The sequence below is a fragment of the Solenopsis invicta genome, chromosome 12 (assembly GCF_016802725.1).
Source record: "Solenopsis invicta isolate M01_SB chromosome 12, UNIL_Sinv_3.0, whole genome shotgun sequence".
Classification (NCBI taxonomy): Eukaryota; Metazoa; Arthropoda; class Insecta; order Hymenoptera; family Formicidae; genus Solenopsis; species Solenopsis invicta.
In genome coordinates, this window is record NC_052675.1 from 14,474,627 (window position 1) to 14,496,886 (window position 22,260).

Sequence of the window (22,260 nt, forward strand, 5' to 3'; positions counted from 1 at the left end):
CCGAGAGAACTTTCCCGGTCCCAGGAAAACGTCAAGTGCAATTTTGCGTTTCATAAGCGGTAAATTTAATTTTTCTGTAGATTAAACACAGATATATATTTTGCGTGTGTACGATGGAAAAAAGATGATTTATGCTCCTCAAGTCTTTCAAGTAATTTATCTTTCGTCTGGAAAATGACGAAACGTATATGCATTATAATGTGTTTTTTGACTTTCGTCTTTAGCTGACTAAATAACACAATTCTCCTTTTATCTTAATTGAAAGATTTTTTTTATAGGAAACCAGCTCTTAAGCCGCTCGTGACTTTCATTCCAATGAGGATGCGCCAGCATTCTCAGAGCTCTAATTATCAGATATCCATCTTCTTACTTTTTATGGAACGCGAGGCTTCAATTTTAATTTCAATTCACCCTCCGATTCCATTCATTCATGATAATACCGCGTAACGAGATGTTTTAACCGCGCAATCTCATTTCTCGCGAGCAAGTTACCTCGAGCTTACGCTAATGAAATGTAATTCGGAGTTTAATTATCGACCGTGAAAAAAAAATAGATTGGAGACGAGAGAACGTTGAGAAATTACGTCTCAAAGCAACGACATTCCATCCGCGAATCGTTTAATGATATTCCGTTACCGTGCGATTTCCTGTTCTGATCGCATCCTTCTTCCACGAGTACCCCATCTTATTCTTGCCACCCGAAGTGCCGCCGGATGGTGATTGATGCGAAATGTCGGTGGCCACGGATTGCCTTAAATCATCACGTTACATCTCTTCAGGAGCAACGCACAACCCCTGCGTTAAAAAATATTCTTGCCTATCTGCCGACATCGCAATAAAATTTATAAACGTTTATCACATTTTTTTTATTGCATACATCAAACTTACATTACAAATTTAATAAACAAACAAAAATTAATTTGTTCAATTATCGGTTTCAAGTAATTACAGAAATTAATATAAAAAGTAAAATTGTAAGATTTGACATTCACATAATTCACTCTTGCTGATTTATTCACTTCATTCATTTATTTCGGTATCTCTTCAATAAAAAAAAAAGTGTGAGTAATTTCATTCCCAAAGTTCGAACGCGCCATTATTCAAATACACGATTCCAGAGAAACAGAATCCAGTTTCGATTCTACATCGGTATCTAATTATAAATTCATTATGTTGCAATGTTGGATTTATGCCATTCCTCGAATAAAAATATCCCATGTATCGTTCAATGATCTCACTGCTTGGTACGCGTTACGCAACTCGGGACAATCGTATAGATTTATAAGTCGGATAGAGTTGGTTTCGTTGGCCGTGCGAAGAATTACGTAGGCGTCGACTCCGGAGACTTCAATGCCAGATAGGAGACTCTGCGAGAGCGCGAAGCTCGCCAGATGCCGATGAAGCCATAGCCGTATCTCTATATCCGTTCGTACATTGGCAAGCCCGATGTTTTTGTATTAACGCAAAAAATATGAGCGGCACAAAATCAACGCTCTCCGACTGGCAAGCGGCTTTATCGTGATCACAACGATCGGATCCGTACAGCGTAGCACCTCTTGGCTACATTGCGGCAACATTGAACTCTTACAAATTGTGATATAATATTGCATAGATATTACTAAGGCATGGAATTGTAAAGTACAAGGTTGCAGCAATATTATAGTAACGGGACGTTCGATATATATCAACGATATCTCGTATGAGTTTTGATAAATAATATCTATGGGTTAAGGAAGGTAGCGATTACTACAGCACGATAAAAGTAAAAAAGTGACTGTAATTTGTTGCAACTTTTTCGACATTAATTGTCTATAAATAAAACCGTAAATTCAGCTGTTTTAATTCATCTAGAAAAAAAATAAGGAAAGTACTTTCTCAAATTCACATCGCATTTAATAATAACTCAATTCAAAATGACATCTACACTAGGAAAAATATTTTGTTAGTAACAGCAAATAATTTGATTTAAATGTACAAAACAAAATTAATATTAAAGCCTTATAACGCAATAAGCTTCATATTTAAAAACATATTATTTTATACCCGTAACAGATATCTAAATTTATTTATCACAAAAAAACAAATTTGCTAAAATGCAGATTTGAAGATAACTATGTTGAACCGTTTAAAGAATTGTATCGAATAATACAATAATTAGTTTAATTTGGTTGTTAAAATGTCAAAACATTTGCAACATTATCACGATTGAGCGTCCTAAATAATTATTTTGATGGCCCAACATAAAATTGTTTTCTGATTTAATTCCAGCTAAATTTTTAGATGTTGCAGTAATATTGTTCTTTCCGCAAATATCGCTTCAATTTGTGTCGTTTTAAAGAAAATATCTCACAAGAATCTCCACTGCAATTGTCTGTTAAAATGTAACGCGTTTACGAATCATTCTCAAAAGTCATCAAAATTAAACAAACAATTTAATTTTTCTCATACAACGGAGAAACTTTGATTATAACAAGAATCATTATTTGTTTGGCGATAACAGTCACGCAGACGAAATCGAGAGGGGCACATCTCTTGCACGCAATTGGAAGTTGATTAAAAACAAAACCGCAGAATACATTGATCGTCTTCATTATCGGTCATCTCCATCGTCTCATCAGATACCCCATCTTGTTGTCCCTCGACCGTTAAGAGATCCGGGGACTGATGGTACGTACGGATATTCGAAGAAACCTTACCATTCACGGTATTTTGTAAGTAAAATCGATGTAAATACAATGCTAACGACTTGTATTTTCGGAGGTCAGTAACCAGAAGAAATGGAGAAGGTGTATACGGGAGGCTTAGAAGGAAAAATACCGCCATAATACGGTACCTCGTAAAAGAAAAATTTTCTAAGTTACAATTCATCTATTAGTGAATATAATGACGATCATCGGCTTGTATTTTCGGAGGTCAGTAACCAGAGATCATGGAAGAGGCATGCTCGTCCACCGTTCATAAGGAGGGAGACGGAAGAAAAGACCTACACGCGTATACGCTCGAGGTAGACACCAAAGAGGACAGAGGAAAATGCTCGGGATGGAGGGGATACAGGGCGAGAGAGAAGGATAGGAAGACGGAGTGAGAGGTCGAGAAAAAGAGAAGAGAAAGGATGAATTAACAGACAGGGAAAAGGACGGAATGAAGAGTAAGGCAAGATACATAAAAGTAAGAGAAAGAGAAAGAAGACGCGGAGTAAAAGACAGGGAAAGGGAAAGAAGGAGAGACAGAGTAGAACGCATGGAAAAGAGACTAGGAAAAGAAAGGATGAACTGGGTGACAGAGAAAAAGAGGCAAGGAGAGACAAGTAGGAAAGGAGAGAGAGAGAGAGAGAGAGAGAGAGAGAGAGAGAGAGAGAAAGCGCGAGAAAAGACAGAGAAAAAAGGAAAGGCAAGAGACAAAGGAAAAGAGAAAAGAGAACGTTAGCTCCCACAGAAGAAAAGAGATAAACTGATGAGAAGACGGAATGAAGAATGAAACGAAGCGAGTCGGTAATGAGCGCGAAGAAAATTTCTCAAAGTTTAAATGTTAAATAAAAGTCTGGAATCTCTATTCTTAACACTTATTCTTAGCAACTTCTTCTGTGTCGAGAATGCTGCAAAACAATAATCTCATTTCGTTTTTGCGTCACTGGTAGAGATAAGGACTGGAGAGCAAAGTCCTACAAATGAGGGAGAGTTACTTTAACGGGGCGTAAAAATAGAAAAGTTCGATATAGTTGAGAGGGTGGAAATCTATAGAATAAAAGGATATACAGAAAAGCGTGAAAAGGGAAAGAATACGCAACGACGATCTCGGAGAGATATATACACACACACACAGACACAGATGGGAGAGAGCATGGGGAGGGTGATAAGGAGGATGAGAGGGGTCCACCTCGCAGGCGAAAGGGAGACGAGGACGAGGAGGATGAGGTGAAGGCAGGAGAAGGTGAAGGAGGCGAGTGATAGCGTACACACGGGAGAGAAGAACTCGATGCCGAGCGATGCTAAAATGGGGGTGGGGAAGAGTACCGTTGCTTCTGTCGATGGGGAATGCCGGCGTGCGCGCACGAACGAAACGAATAACCCGCCTGTATGCCGCGGCGGCGGCGAGCACCAACCAACCTGGATGGAACGAACGAGGAAAGACAACGTGCTGCGGAGGAGGAAAAGAGGGAACGGACGGACGATCGTACCAACAACAAGCGAGCGAGCGAACGAACGAACGAACGAACGAACCAACGAAGGAGCCGAGAGGCAGCACGAGGTGTTCACCGCGTGGCCGTAAAGAGAGAACAGCCAACGCCGAGAGAACCAACGGCCCATCGTCGTCATCGCGACTCTGCCTCCTCTTCCTTCCTTAGTCCCCTCGCCGGTCCCCTCGCGTATACACACACGGAACACGCAACGCGCTCACATCCAAGCGCGGTACGCACGCATGTAGGCCCGCCCGCTTGCTCGCCTGCCTACGTGGGTCACGCACACGTGTGAGAGCGAGAGCACGGGCAAGGAGACACCTAGACTCACCTTACCCGCTTCGTACTCGTCAGTTGGAACCACGCGGCTCCGCACGGTGTACACGACCGTACGTCAAGGACGAGGCAGTCTTCGACTGCCGGCGCGGATCAAGAGCGAGATAGAGAGAGAAAGAAAAAGAGAGAGGAAAGAGAGGAGTCCTGACGCGCGCGATTACGAGAGAGCCGCACTCCCAGTTCGACCATCTCGCCGTAACCGGCCAGCACGCGCAAAAGGGTGCGAAAACGTTCCGCGACGATAATAAACTAACATCGACGGCGCAACGATACAGCTGAGGGAGTCTCTTTCTTGGTGCACCGTCAAAACATAGTGAACATTACGCTGCGAGTACCCTCCCTGTCTGTCTGTCTGTCTGGTTGGTTGATTGGTTGGTGCCCCGATACCTCAGTGTCAAAGTAATTCGAAGAAACATTCGTGAATCGCGGCAATCGGTTGACGCGACATCGATGGTGGATTATCAGCCGGACGTCGCCGGACTGGAGATATGTCAGTGACTTCAACGTGTGAACTTTGACAGTTCGTCGCGAGAGGATCCACCGGCTGCCAGGCAGATACGTCGCAAGGTGAGTCCGATAAATTATGTGATATCAGTTGGACAGAGCGAGGATGCACTGTACATTATGCAAAGGTACCGCGACGATAATAGTCTGCAATGCCCAATGTTGTTCAATCTTAAAATACCATAACGCAAGCGTAAACTCACGATTGGAAAACCAATTCCTAATGACAGTATTGATATACTTTAAAAGAGATCAGTTAACATTTTTACATCCTATTTAAATGATGTCGACACTTTTTCTTGAAATTTTTAATACGTCATAGCACATATGTTAAATTTTACAATTACTTATTTTCGAATAGAGAAGCAGTGGGATTCTAAACTTAAATGTTGCTTCACTGGTCACATCTAAAGAAGATAACACAAATGAATCGTTTTGCTTTTCAAATCTAATTGTAAGTTTTTAGATTTCAAGATTTATAGCGACCCGGTTCTTTTCGTAATCGATAGCGTATATTTTAACAATGAAACGATTAGCATTCTTAGATTGCATATAAATTGATCGTTTGTCATTACAATATATTCATAAATTTGCGATCGCCATGTTCATGAAACTTGAACTGGTTTTCTTCTATCTTGATAAAAAGAATCTCTTGTGTATTCTTAATTGATCATGGTAATTATATTGCATATTAGATCATTACATAAAATTACGTTCGTAGAATGTAGATGCAAAAGATGATACTGTCATTGTAATATAATTTATAGTGAATTAAATTAATATCCGACATAATGACAAACGATCGGAAATCTCATTAAAATCGTCGCCAAGAACTAATTCTGAAAAGCGTGACACTTTTCTTCCATATTATCGAATTAGACGCGCGCGAATCCGTCCTCGTTCGTTATTAATACTCGCATTCGCGATTTCATCGGGACACTATTACGAATTACAAATAAATCAGGGGCTATTAATGTACATTAATCTGGTCAAATTACATTAACCCGATCGGTTCTTAAGTCTCGCGAACGCGCGGTTAATAAGATCGGGTCTCGAAGCAGAAAATAAAATGAATAAATTAGCAACAATGCAGCGACGGAGGCCAACAATTATGCAATTTTGCATAACGGTCCATCGGGGGACGGAGTCGGCAAAGCGCAAGTCGAATAAAACGGCGAGGAACGAAATCGCGCGGAACGAAAATGAATATATACGAGGCAGTCCCGAGTACTTTGAACCCTTCGATATATACGCGTTACGTCACGGGAGATGCTCTTCGAATACAGAAAGTGTTTCTTCACGCTCGTTCTTCGAGAGCCTCCGTGTGTCCATAACGGTACCAGGACCAAGCCGAAACTCTGGAAAAAAACAACGGTAAACGCAATAACGCAGTTCATGTTTTGCGGAGTGTACCGTGATACTATAACATACGGATTCCCCGATCAATTTCACGTATCATCTTAATTTTTTTTTTTTTTTTTTTGATCGCATGCGAATCCGATATTATCTAGGCAAAATCTACAGCATTATACGAAAAGCCACTTATAATTGTTTCAATATTTACGAACAAAGCATTTAGACAGCGTTAGAGTTGCAACGTTTAAAAAAATTATTAAATTTTCTAAAATAGTAAACTTTGATATAGTTTTATCCCGATAATTACTCTAGACGAGATAGGTCAAAATTGTCACCAGCAAAACAGCAAACCAATAAAAAAGAAATATCTTGAAATATATATTTACCCGATAATTCACATACACACACAACAAATCTACATTAGATTTATCTTTTTTCTAGGAATAATAGAAAAGATGAGAAATCATTAAAGAGTGATTTTTTTTACCGTGTGAACTCGTAAAAGGTCTTTGAACCGCAAACAAATATTTAATTGCCTGTCAACAGTTCAAATTTTTCGATCTTCGACAATCATGAATTGTAAATATTATCGATTTTTCTTTCCTCTTCTTTTTAGAGGAATAAGTGATCCTTCTTTACATTGTTCGTCTTGGTACGCATTTGTCAGTCGAATATAATATCGATCGGGACCGTTTGCTCGTCATAAGTGTACGGAAAAACACCGTTAAACGTACGTATTTCCTAATATGACATAACGGTGTGCCGCGGCCTCCCACTTTTTCTTCGGCCGAACGAAATTTTCGTCGGCGCGTAATTCTCAGTTCGGCTGAGGAAAATCTCGGCTTGGAGAAGGACGACGTTTCTTATTTGAAACAAAATCCCACCACGAACGGCGATAAGAGTGGAAGCGGGAGAATGGAGGAAGAAAAAGGACGGGGAATGGAAAATTGTTGAGGCGTCAAAGGATTACGAAGTATAAAGGAAGTCGAGAACGGAAACGAGTCCTTTGTACCTACGGCCCACGTTTCCTATCGGGCGTTGCTTCAAGAAGTAGTACGAAGAGACTTATCTCTATCGAATGCGCACTATGATTTAATAATCGTCAAATAGAAAGATGGATCTTCAGAAAATTCGATAATTTGCCTTTATAGTTTATGAAATTTTAAAATTCTAAAATAAGGGATAAGAGAATGATTTACGTGTATGCGTAATCCATTATTCTTCATAAACGCTCGCATTGCATAATTTTATTATTTCTTCAAAAAATATGTATTTTATATATAAGTGTAGAAAAATTTTAAAAAGTATAAAAATACATATTAAAAAATATAATAATATATTAAAAAAGTACATACGGACAATAATTAAATATTAAATATTATTAATATTGTTAATATAATTAATTTTATTAATTTTATTAATATGTCATGGGCTAAAATGTCTAAACGTGAATAATTTATGAATTCACCATTATATTAATTTTACTAATTAAAATATAAATTTTATTTTACTTTAATGAATAAGATGATAAGAAACTAGTTGTCTGTAATGAATGTAATCTTAGAAAACAACTTCAAATGCATCAGGATCAAATTTTTCAATTTCTGCATAATAGATATGTAGAAATAAATAGACTCTATATCTGTTTTGTCAATACAACAGTGGTTTAGCTGACAATGAGCTTCAACATAAATCAGACAATTGAATCAGAAGAATCGAAGAATTCTTCGAAGATTTCTTCAACCTATATTTTACGATATAAAAAGCTGCATTAGGAACATAGCATAAACGATATCAAATATCAAGTATCTTGATCAAAATTGATCAGAAATAAAAATAGCATGATTTATGATGAATAAAAAATTATTGGAATAATGTGAAATAAAAACTGAAATTGTGTGTGCAATTTTGATATAATTATTATGACTGCACGTCTATAGCCATCAATTACTTCAAAGTGATCTCGTAATCTAAAAAAAATTTTAGAAAATACTGTGTTAAGAAATTGTCTTACATGCTACATATGCTGTCCTATTTTTTCCAATATTTTTAAAATATATAATTTCGAAAGAGTAGTTTGTGAACAGGTTCCCCGAGAATATGTAAACGCGAAAATCCTATTTACGGTTCGCGCACAGTCGCAGCATCGCAAATCGACCTCTCGCGGAATTGTACCGGGCATTTCAATTATCAATTCAACATCCCTGTGAACGCTGCAACGTCTAAAATGTCCTGCGACCGTGATGTCACGCTAGGATATTTTCAGACGCCGCGGTCCCGATGCCGCTGCCGATGGCCGGTACCGTTTTCTCGCGTGTTACAGGATAAGTGTTTTTCGATTTTGAGAATGGCACGCTGTGGGAGAGGATAATAACGCTTGCAGGTGCCTACTAATGTGACATAACGGTATCCACAGCCGCGGTTCGTAGCCGCGGTCACTGCGAACTTGCGTATATGTAATCATTTTGGGATGGAAGGTGGGGCGAGGGATAGGAGAGGTGGAGGTGAGAGAAAGAAAGAGAGAGAAAGAGAGAGGCAGGGGGAGGGGGACGGTCGATTTATTGGAACGGTCGTTGCACTTTTCGTACGGGGGGCACTGATCGAAAAGATCCGTACTTTCTTGCATGTCCGCGAAGCACCCGAAGATCGAGAGATCTTCCCAATCTAGTATCATTTCCCATCTGACTCGATGTCTTGTTTGCTTTCAATCATTACTTATTGTCACTTGGACGATACATAAAAATTTATCTTTGTGAATTTTATCTTGTGCGAAATAACAAATAAATTATTATTATGATTCCACTAAACTTATTATATTCAAACTTATTATTTTTTTTTTTATTGTCAAAAGCAGAAGTGGAAAAAGAGAGCGTCATGCTCCAAAATAAAATCTAAAATTTAATAAACAACTTTGTTACAAGCTCATACGTAATTGAGGACGCGCGGATAAGATTCAGTTACAAATTGTTTCGTAGCTGAGAATCCTCGATTGTCTTCGGGAAGATAATTCTCGCGTGTCTCGGGATATGCATTTTGTCCGGCGCCACGTACCGCAACGGTGTCATAATCTAATCAACGGGAAATCGGAGTGCGCGCGCATTGCGCGGCTTTCTCCGTCTTTAGTAAAAAAAAATCAAGGGTGGTCGATGACCGTGTCGTTCCTAGGCCTAGCCTAGATTCGTCGTCCGCCGCGGACGAACGGCGAGGCTGAAAGTACCGTAGCGCCATTTTCCATGCAAAAATTGCGCTTGTCCTGTGCGATTCCGCGATAATACGCACGCCGAACCGTAAAGTATTACGCGCTACCGTAACGATGACCGTCCGTCGCGCGTATACGGGGTGTCCCGTTCGGCGCGTCGCCGCGTCGTGCCGTCGTGTCGTTGTGTTCAATGAACGAGTATATACCTCTCACAATGCAATACCCGAAATCTCGATTTGCGTGCTACTTTATTAATATTTGAATGTATTTATAAAATAATTATAAATACCTGCAAATATTAATAAATATAAGTAAACTAAAATAAGTTTTTAGATTCGTATCCTAAATATAGAGTTTCTATCTCTCTTGTTTAAATATTTAAATGATATGCCTGATTCAAAAATTATTTTGAAAATTATGTATAATAATTTTATATGCTTTCGTTAATTTTCTTTATATTTAATGGAATTGAACAATTTTAAAAAAATTCAATAATGCTTATGTTTTGCTTACATTAAAATATAAATTTAATTTCAAATGTAAATAAATAAAAAATTTTTTATAATAAAAATTAATTTACTGTTTACTTATCATTTGATTTTTTTTACAGAAATTAGTAATTTTTGTATTTATTTTTTTTCTTTATTTTTCTTTAAAAAATAAAAAATAATTTTCCTATTTTTTTATCCAAATTATTACTTCGTTTTTAATTATCTATTTCTTGATTTTAAATAATATATTTATGTATATAGTCTAATCTTGATAATTTTAGCTTTATTAATAAAATTGAGAATTCTTCCATTTTACTTATAACTATCTTTAATTTTTAAATTATTAAAAAAATAGATAAGATGCTTGACATAATTTAAAATATTATTAAATTTGATGAACTACTTATTGCGATAGATTTGCAAAGCTAAATTTTATTTAAGAGTCTTACCGATTATTAACATATTGATAAATATATTGTAGTACAATATTCTCGGACAACACAATTTTTATAAAAGATTTACAAAATATTAATAATAATTATTTGAATATTTTATAAATATTTATAAAAATATTTATAATAAACGTTTTTATAATTTTAGATTGAACATAAAGATTTACCATAAATGTTACATAAAAATATTTATAAAACATATAGTCTATATTTTAATAACATTTTAAATAAAGATTTTATTATTTCTCTCCTTCGTTCATATAAAATAGCTATACAATATTTATGTAATATATAAAGAAATAAATAGAAATAAATATTTATAAATATTTATCATAAATATTGCATGCTGTCTGGGAATGTAATTGCGGTTAGTATAAATGTCTTGGTTTCATTATTATTATTCATTACTATTTTTATGCAGTGTCGATAGATTTTTTTGAAAGAATTAGAAGTTGTATGTAAAATAGCACAAATTCTGTGAAACGTTATTTCAGCACTCAGACCTTGCAACGATCGTATATGTACTGACCTTTCTCGATTGTAATTGTGTTACATACAAATCACGGTCGTAATCATTATGTGAACAATTTTAAATCTTTTCCTATATTTTTTACTTAAAATAATATCAAATAATATTAAATTTTGCTGAAATTGCTGGGTTAATGTGAGCATTTCGCATGTACCATTAGTACTTTAGAAAAGAGGGATTTGCTTCGTTGAAGGAGTTTTCTCACTCGCAGTGAAGATTCTAGCGGACAGACACGCCGAATTAGTGCAAATTTTCTCCCAAGCGGCCGGAGTGCAATAAACTCGGCCTGCATTTTCTGCGGCGCGCAAGCTAGACTCTCCGAAGTATTACGCGGTACCATAACCCCGATTATGCTATCTATAGGGTGACTACGAAATATACTAAGTCTAATTCGGTTTAGATTGTAAAAAAAAAAAAAAAAAAAAATGTTTGCACATAATCGATTTCTTTCTCTTCCTCTCTCTTTCTCTCCCTTCTCTTTCTCTTTCTCTTCCCTCTCTATCTCTGGTTTCTTCTGTCTGCCTCTCTCTTCCTCTCTCTTTCCATCTCTCTGTTTCTCTATGCACTGAACTCGGAAGTGTTACGTTCGTGTCTATCGGGTGCCGCTAGATCGCTCATGAACCTGCGGCTCTAATGCGTACGATCAGTACACGGAGATAAATTCATGAACAATGAAAATTAAGTTGAATTCGTGTCAGCCGTACTATACATGATGTGACACAACTCGTAACAAATAAATTCGCGTTGGCACGATAATTATGTGGCACATCCGTGAAAAGCGTTTGCAAAACGGAAAAAAAGGCATGACCGTTATTATTTGTTCGAAACGAAGTAGATTCTCCTCTCCTTTGCCCTTTCTATTATCAGCACAAGAAGATTTCGAAATACATTATTTACAATGAGTGAATTAAATATCATAAATTCTATTTTGTTTTTTTCATCATATTTTCTAAACCGCAAAGAAATAAAATTGTTCACTAAACTTCTCATCTTGATTGAATTTCTTCAGTTCAAGCATTTACGTATTTAAATTAAATATGTAATTAAGTTAAATATATAAATGCTTAAATTGAAGTTCAAACACTTTATGTATTTAAGTCAAATACATGAACAGTTGAACTGAAAAAATTTAATCCAGTTAATAACTTTTTTTCTCGGTGTATGGCGCTCATTAATTGCAAATTGAAGAATGACCACCGCATTAAATTTGTCTCACTTTATTTTATTAAAAGCTTCACTCGAGGAATTAAAAATCGTTTTCTTATCGATATAACGCGAGTGTATCGATGACTGTGTGCCATTACCATCAAGATTTGGAAGTCCGTCAGTGAAAGCGCGATTCTCTTGACAAAATGAGCTGTGTTGGTGCATCACGGTCGTGTGCGATCATTATGCGCGCTTCCTCATTCTCACTTACGCCGCAGCTTGCGGAATTCATCGTGATAAAATTCCCATCGCGGCCCGTGCGAAGTACCTCCGCGCCACGGATCGTCAGTGATCTTGGAATACGAGCCGAGTTATACGAGTGTTTATCGTAAGGACGCATCGTTAAATTCTCGTTTGTTTATGGACGAAGACCTTTTTTAAGCTCACGAAGTCGTATGCATCGTCGATTAAATTGTAAAATAAACTTCTGGAAACAACAAATTGTTCAAAAATCAAAGTTTATTGGTACATAAAATAGAACAATTTTTTAGACACTTTAGTGTCTAAAAAAAAGCTGGATACAAATCTAAAAATAATTTTGTTTCACAACCCAAATTAGAACATTCAAATTGGTTGTTGGAATTATTTGCGAAACTTTTTACAGCTTTGTCCATCATGCTTTTAAGCGTCCTATATGATTCCATGCTCTTATACATTATTTCGATGGTTCAACAAGATTATTTTCAAATCTGAATCTAGCTAAATTTTTTAATTTGCCTCAGCAAAACGTTCTTTTCGTGTATGCATTTACCTTCTCATATATAATTATACATGAAAAGAACAATTTTACTACAGCATCAAAACATTTAGCTAGATACAGAGCAGAAAATACTTTTATGTTGTGCCAACAAAATAATTTTGTAGGACCAAGTATGGTAACGTTGCTGCAAACAATTTTGACAATTTTTCTACCAACCAAGTTAATCATTTTTACATAACCTTTTTTTAAATTTAATTTAATTTGAATTCATTGTGTATTTCAAAATTAAATTATGGTGCGTTCAACATAATTATTTTCAGATCTGTAGTTTAGCAAAATTATTCTTCCTGTGTAGTCATAAGTAGAAAATTGAAAACATATTAAATTCGTAAATATAAATGTTCAATAAAAACAACTGAAAACATATTTAATTTGAGCACAAGATCCATTTTGATCAATGTTGGCTATTTTTTAAATTTAAATACGTTGTACCTTTTACGGTCCTACAAAATACATGAAATGTTAAATTCGGCATTAAGATTTGAAAATCTCGAACGTGTTTGGAATCGAAACTTTCGCTCGGCAAAAATTTCAAAGTTCTACGTCATTGAAAAATACAAGTACTTGAATTCAATGAATTGAGATTCGGTGAATCACTCATTGTGGCATTTTATTTAGAATCAAAGACTTACATTTCGATATAAAGTAATTTATTTTCCATACTCATATCAGTGAGCCTTAAATACGACACTAATAATCTGTTATGAAAAAATAATTAAGGGCTATTATTGGCAGCAAAAATGTAGAGTTCACGTGAGAGTTCTGGACTACCCGGTATACCAAGTGTGCGATCTAGATGAAAATTAGCGTAAATCGGCAGAGAATCGAATCGCGGAGGTCAAAGCGCGCATCGAGCGTCGAAGTATCACGAGTCGCGCGGCGCGCTCATGTACCGGGTGTTCACCGGCGAGAGGATGACGTCCGTGGATGGGAAGGAAGGCTCGGGCGGCGCGGAATCGACTCGGGCGCTCGCGTATATAGGAGGCTCGCGAGGCGAGGAGTCAATGACCGTTCTACATTGACGCGTTGCTCCGGCCCGAGTGCCGGCTGAGTTGAGTAAAGTCACGGCCAGCCGTCAGCCGTGAGATTCCCTCCCTTCACTTCACTTCGCTTTGCTTTAGCCTTGCTGGTCGGCCCAGCGACGGCGACGAGCCGCGCGCGAGTAGTAAACTCGTTTTTTCTTCCCCGCGGCGCAAATTAAATTGGGCTAGATATATCGGTGAATGATCGATTTTACGATCATGTCACGGAATCTGGCTACGTATAAAATATCGTAAAAATTACGGAAATATATCTGCCAATAGCTTAAACCATATCGGAAGGGAAAATTTATTAATAAATTTAAAATGTATCGATTAAAAAAATTATTTAATAATTAAAGTTTTTTTTTGAGAGCACAAGATTGTTTCAGATTTGGAAAGAAAATATACTTTAAAGATGTTTTGATATAAGCTAAAAGTTATCAAAATTTAAAAACTGAAGACCTCTAGGTTTATTCTTTTTTTTCCTAATCAACAATAAAAAAATTTAGTCGCGAGTGCTCGAATTTTAGCCCTGAAACTAGCTGCGAAGAAGAATACAATGAAAAATTTGATTCATAATGGTTTTTGCAAAAAAAAAGTTATTATATTTTGCTGCAGTTTTACATAAATAACTTTTAAGCGAGTAAATCGATCTAAATAGAATTTTTGCACGAATATTTATAAAAGTTATATTTATTGGAATTTTATTAATATATGTAAAAATTTTGATTTGGTTGATAATATGAAATTTTTATATTTTTGGTAATGCTTTGAGATATAACCCATTCATCTTTAAACATATTAAAAAATAAATATAAAAAATATTGGTTGCACGTACACATACAATCTCTTCTAAATAATGAAATATTTTTGAAAATAATTTAAACACCTTTTAAAATTCTTTTTTCAGCAATTTGAAATTTCTTTTTTATTAATTTCTTAATTATTATATTATACATTAATTTAATATTGCTACAATTTTTTTCTTATGAAAAAAACTACGCTAGCCCTCTAACTATATTTTTTTTATTAAAATTTTTCATCTGCATCGATACGCCATTGATTTTGATATATAGGGTTTTTTACTTGTTGAAGAGACAATTCTGCAGAATACAACGCTCGCGATTAAACGCAAGGTATTAATTAGCACGCTTGAAGTATCCTATATTCCGCGATCACAATTTAATTGGTATTATCGATGCATCAAGGTCGCGTGCACAGACTGCGTACGAAACAATAAAAGGTGACGATAAATTGTTGCCGGTAATATTATCGTGGGATGAGAAATTCAGTAACTCGGAATTCTTTGCGTTTTGATTTAATCGAAGCGACCTACCGCCACCGCCGCCGCCGCCGCCGATGGGAAGGTATGCTCTTCTTATGAAACTTTGAATTGTATAATCATTCCTCCATTATATTCCGTATCAGACTGTATTCTTAATCCGGCAAAAAGCAAATACGCGCTTCATCATTAACGAATTAAAGCGGATTTGCATTCGGCCGCTCGCTTTGACGAGAGAAACCACGGGGATAACTTTGCGATTATTTTATCGTGACGGGCGAAACTTTAGCGAAGCGCGGTTTCTACGCGCCTGGTTTCCAGGATTCGCCATTCGCCCTTTCGAAAATTCCGCGGGCGAATACGCGAGAATGCGACGATAATTAAAGTCGACGCGCGCTCGCAGCAAAGCGGATGAAATACCTGCGTGATCCCGCTGCGACCGGCGAGTACACAAAACCAGAAGACTGTAAAGCAGGAAGCGGTCCGGTAGGAAGATGCGCGAGCGACGCTTGAGCGCGAATAAAAACAAGTCCGTAGATCCGTTATCGGCTAAATGCGTCTCTCTCCGGTATTACCCGACATCGACACAAACGATGGATACACGGTTGAAGAGGATTGAGTAAACGAGACCCCACAGAAGCATCAGATGGTCGCGAAGCGCAAGAAAACGGTCCTCGCGAAGGGATTTTTTTCGCCTCGCGGATTTACCTACTTTTCTCGGCCAGCTGCCGACTTTTTCTACTGTCAATGCTGAAAAGTTAATCGTCCATCTTCCGAGCGCTAAATTTAGTTCGCCAAGCGATACGCGTGACTCTCGTACTGCGAACGCGTATCCTTTACTCTCACCACGGCCATAAACGCATTTTACTATCGCCACGCTGCACCGAAGGAGGTATACTTACCTAGAAAGATACCTCTTAGAATTTCCATTTTCTCAAGTACCCGCGAACAACGCTGCCGGAATATACGCGGGTGGACGGAGGGAGCGAGTCTCGTTCGATTAGCAATTCAAAAAAGTAGAGACTACTGGGCAAACTATTTAAAAAAAAAAAAAAGTAGGTACCCTTTAATTCCACAAACGAGTAACAGAACAACGTACTTCAAAGTCATTTGCAGCCTCGCATTAATCTTCCCCAGCTTGATCGAGAAATTGTTATGTGAATTTCTCGATTATTAAAGAGTTTCTCATTGGAGAATTTCAATCGGCAGTTAAGGTTATAAATATTCGAATAATTCATTATATATTATCTTAATTATATGAGATAAATTATTATTCGATTATTCGTATCTAATTCGTACACCCGAATGTGAAATTGGAAAACCCATAAAATCAATTGAGTTAAATAAATTAAATATCAGATCCATCATACTTAAAGATATCTTAATTGGTACATTTCTTTTCAATAAAAAAAATTAAAACTTTTATTATAACGCACTTTTTTTCCTTGATAAAGAGAAAATAAGATTTTACAATAATTGATTCAATTATTGTATTTCTCTTGGTACGTGTCGATTATACTTGTCAATAATTATTAATCAAACCGTTCAAGTTCGATGAAAAAAATTCTTCATCTTATGATACAAAAATTCTAGTAAGGAATATTTATTTTCGAGAAAAGAAGAAAGATTGTCTTTTTTTAAGTGCACAAAACTTGTAGAATATTCCGGCAAAATTGTTGAATTTATAAAGTTTGTAAAAATATTTTCAAGTTTGTGAGGCAAAAACAGCGAGATGACCGTGGCTCGTTTCGATTAATTGTCGTATAATGTTACACTTGCTAGATAATTAGTCGGGGCTGCCGACCGAAACAGGATACAGCTGGAAGCAGACGGTAGAGAGTGAGAGAGAGAGAGAGAGAGAGAAGATTCCAGGATTAGGAAGGATTAGATACGCGAGAGCGCGTAATTTTTCGCATTTCCTGATTCTTTGGCGAGCGGCAAAACAGGCGACGGAATTATTTCGTCGTGTTGCACGGCGCGCGTTCGAATTGCATTAAGCGGATAATATGCCCGAGTCTCTCTCGGCGGCGAGTCAGCGCGCTCGTTCGTTATATAAGGTGAAAGGGCGACTGACATTGACATTGAAGTTCCGAGCCGCTCAATGCGGAAACGCATAAACTCCGTTATTTAATCTCTTTCGCAACGATTACGGGGGATATATCGCTTTATCGGCGTGCCGAAGTTATGATTACGCCAACATTTCTCGCCTTATCAACAGCTGAGAATACATCGTACGCAATGTGTACAGAGATAATAAGACAATTTTGATAATTTTTTAATCACGACGACAATTTGAAGAAAAATTATCATTTACTTTTGCAACGTTTCTATTTGTTGTCACATATTTTTAGAACTATATTTTACATATTAAAATGTTAAAGGAATTGACAGAGTACAATTGAACGAAAACAATCGGAACGGAATAATGTTCAGGAAGCTTCAATCTTCCCCTCCCCATAATCTAGCTATTTGCATATTTCAGTTGCAAAAAAAATCTAATATAGTCAATAAAACCGCTTTAAAACTCCGCTTTTAAAATTTCCTATGGATATAATAGATACAGTTTTTTTTTAAACCATGAGCTAAATTAGTAGTTTCCGTTTTTTTTTTAAATTTTTCTAAACTTGTATGACACCGGAAAAAAAGTTTCGCGAAATTTTTCAGTTTGTTTAATCTCCACGAGACATATCGTAACGTGCTTCGTTATTCGCGTTACTCGCGGAAAAAAGGGGATTCACTGTTGCTGTCAAGCGCGAGATGCGCATTGATAGTCTCAATTTTCTCGCGGCCGTTCCGCGCGCGTTCGATAACCCCATCCTGAAAGCGAGAAACGTGCGCGCAAGATATAGAAACACACTTGACCTGCCTCACTCTCTCACGCCACGTCGAGCACAATACCCGAATATAACCGTTCTTATCTCTGTTTGCGACAATTTCTCTCCGTTTCGACGTACCACGTGCTGTTACCAGCATGTTATCAGTTTTTGTACGGGAAATTTTGTAAACGCGCGTGCTGACCAACGCGGGAGCTCAAATAAGGGCATCCCCAAAGGGATACATATGTTTACATGTTTCTGAAGCTTTATCTCTACGTTGTTTAATTTTACTAATCTGTTTTTTTTTTCTTTCACAATTTTACACTTGCATTGCTCCCACGTAACGATATCTTTTTGGCAATACATGTTATAAAAAATTTAAAAAATTATAATTGAAAAGTTTAATGGAAAGAAACTAAAACTGAATATGTATTTAAAATCATTTTTCATCAAATGCGTTGAAAAATTTTGAATGACTTATCTTGCAGAATTGAAAATTTAAATTTTGATTAATACTTTCGTAAAAATAATAGATATGTAATAATATATATTTAAATATATATTTAAATATATATTTAATTATATTTATTATATTTATTTCATTAATATATATTTTAATATATATTCAAGTATGTAAAAAGGATACGATTATAAAGGATTTTTATTAAATAATTCATTTTTTATAACATAATTTTATGTTAGACGTTATTTTAAAATTCAGTCTTTTCTAGTCTTGACTTTTGTGCCACTTTGCTCTGCGAAAAAGTCAAATATTCTACTTTAGCTAAAGTAAAGGAAATACATCGGCATTTATTTGACCTCCTTTATTCTAATCAAATAATCATTCGCGACCATGCAAATTTATTAGTCATGCGACGTGTCATTTGTAGAAAAATAAAGTTAATTTCCTCATTTCAAACAAAATTGTATGCATAAATTCATATGTTACTTGAAAAAAATCCTATTTAAAACTTGGCATGTTATCTAATTTGAAGCTTGGTTTCTGCCTTTCTGATTGTAAATTTGTTAATTTAATAACTGTTTAATTAATATAAATATAATTATTGCATAACTGTTAATTAATATAATTATTAAATACTTGTATAATTGTTTAATTAATATATAAATATTTATTAAATTTATAAAAGAATCACTGTTACATTCTAGTAAGATTAAAAGCAAATTTAAAAAGATTTATAAAAAGACAGATTATAGAATAAATATACAATAACAGATAAAAATTTTAAAATTAAAGAATAAAATATATAATATAAAATGGAATTATAGATTTTTTTGAAACATTAATTATTGAACTAAATAATTAAAGAGTTCAAGCACAAAATTAAATTAAAATAAAAAAATATATAAAATTAATATACTCAGCAATTTCAAATGTGCTCTCTTTCTCTTTCGTCATCTACTGAGAAAATTTCAAAAAGCGTAAATTGGAAAAATTGTGAAAGATAAGAAGGAAAAAGTGCAAGACATTCAATTGGCAGCGCGCCACGACGTGCGGCGTGAACGCGCGCAGCCCATTTCGGAATGAGGATGCCGCGCTGGTGTGCCGGTTAGCGCGGCACGAAGTGTGCTATTACAAAATAGGTTATGCAGCGCGCAAAGAGAGTCGGGTTCAACAACCGGCGAGAACGGTGAACCGTGAGGCGCGCAGCCCGGTAGCGAAAATGATATAGCGGTCGTCCGTGACTGTGCGCGCTCGCTCGCGCCGAGCGAGCGAGTGGAGAGAGGCACGCTTTGGTCGGCCGCAGGCGAGCGAGCGAGCGAGCGAGCGAGCGAGTGAGCGAGCGCGCGCCACTCAAGAAACCGGCGCGGCGACGACGGCGGCGGCGGCGGCGGCGGCCGACCACGAGTACGCGCGATCACGTTCCCCATTGAAAGCGGCCATGCCGTACGTACGACCCGGCGTTGAGTCGCGCCACTCGCCGAGGCCGGTGCGGCCGACGTCCGTTTCCACTTGTACTTTTGCGAAACGGCGCGCGCGACGGCCGCGCGAGGGTCGATGTACTCGCGGCCGAAGGAGATCAGTTTCGGCGTGTTCTCGCCGTGCTCTCTTATGCAGGAGCAGCGTGCTAATAAAAGAAGCACGCGGCAACCGAGCGAAGCGACAATTTTTTGTGTCTTTGGGCAGCACAATTTTCGATCTTTTTCGAACAGAGGCACTGCTTTTGAACGATTGAAAAACTAGAGAAACGAGACTAGACGTATGTGTATGTGTACGAATTATTACGCGGGCAAACTATTAGTTAAAATATTATTGTTTAAATAATTAATAAAAATATGGAAATTAATAAAATTATGGGAAAAATTCAAAATGGCAGATTTGCAATATTCCTGACAGTTTTAATGGACATTTAAATTTTTTTACTTGTATAAAATGTAATAACTTAATAATTTTAAAATCGCTTAGATTATTTTCCTGTTATAATCAGGAAAATTTATCAGTGTAATATAATAATTATTCTATTATATCGTAACGCGCTCAAGGAGGACATCGAGTCGCGATTAGTGGACTACATATCGTTTCATTCCCATCATTCACTGATCAAACGGTGTTCTCCTTTTGCCATTGCCATTGTATAAGGACCTTCGCGAAAGCGAGATGCACATAAGAGCGACACAGTTGTAAATTACAGACGCGTTATTATTTGAACTAAACAATATTTTCTATTTCCCTATTGCAGTTGAGAAATTACAAGTAATTCAACATTTAAAAAATCCAACTTTATAAATCAAATTTAACGGAAAGGCTAACAGCTTCTCCTATACTTGTGAAACAATTCGTCTTCAGCTCGTTTTGATCGTCGAACGTAAATCTGTATATGTAATCACAATTGTATAAAATAATATGTCAAATTATATTAATATAAAAAAATTAGGCACGCAGTTTAATTTAATTTTGCGTGTTACATAATGTTTCTTAAAAATTGATATTTTTATTTGTTGCAAAGATTATTTGATGTATAAAATTAAATCAATATCGTTCATACAATATATTATGAAATATATTTGTACTATTATGAAATAATATAAAATTTCCGAATAATATTAGAAAACAAAATAAAACTTAATTTAATAATTATAATCTTTCTCTTAGAGACTGTTTTTTGATATAATACTGCATTTTTTTCCATTGTTGAAAGCATTTTTTGAAACTTCTTCTTTCAAATACTTTTCATTGCTCCTGTGAATTTGACTTGAATTTCAAACAATCAGAAAATCTGTTCTTTTTCAACTGTATTTTTATCTTCTTGGAAATAAGAAAAAGTTCGCACGGAATCAAGTTGACAAAATAGGGAAGGTAGAAGGTAGAACATTATAGTCTGTTATTTTTTGCCAAAAACTTTTGGACGAAGAAAGAAAGAAGAAAGAGAGAATATGCCAGCTCTCTACCCACCCAGTAATTTTTGGCAGAAAATAACGCGTCTTTTATCTATTTTCTCGATCCGACTCCACGCGGCTTCCTGTTTCTTAAGATAAAAATACAGCAGAAAGGAAAGATTTGCTGACATCGCCGAGATTCAAATAAAATCGCTGAGGCACTGTGAAGAGAGTCTTGAGAAAATGGAGTTTGAAAATTGTTTCCAATGGTAGAAAAAGAGTTTAAATGAAAAAAAAATTGTTCCGAAAGAAATTGTAAAAGTGAGTTTTTAATCTATAAATATATTTTTTAATGCAATTCCAAAATCTTTTACCATATACATATATTTCCAAATTGAAAACTTCTCTGATGAGGACTACAATACACGTAATAATAAATTTATTATTTCACTTTATGCTATTCAAACAGTAGTACAAATATATTTGATATTATTGATTTATAATATTTTACACGTCAAATAATATTTGCGATAAAAAATATAAATTTCTAAAAAAAACACTAACACGCGAAATTAAATTATGTGCCTAGCCTCTAATATAAAGCCTGTTTTCTGCGTTTCTCATTGGTTTTAATTCTGCTAATTTAATAGTAGTTTAACTGTTTAATAAACATTAACATAATAATTGTTTGTATTTTTCCACAAAATGTTTCGTTGATTTATAAAAAGTACAAACTGTACTCTGAAAGGAGAAAGATTTATAACAGGTTTTCGTGGATTGTCACATGTTTGAAA

General features: G+C 36.1%; 1 protein-coding gene across 1 annotated transcript in view; it reads left to right on the forward strand.

The window, feature by feature from the left end:
• The first annotated feature begins 2,307 nt into the window (after positions 1–2,307).
• Positions 2,308–22,260, forward strand: part of LOC105196936 (PR domain zinc finger protein 1) — a 47,730-nt gene continuing 27,777 nt past the window's right edge. The window contains exons 1-2 of the mRNA XM_039456273.1: positions 2,308–2,667; positions 2,766–5,080. The gene's annotated coding sequence lies outside the window, so the exon portion shown is untranslated. The remainder of the gene's footprint in view (positions 2,668–2,765; positions 5,081–22,260) is intronic.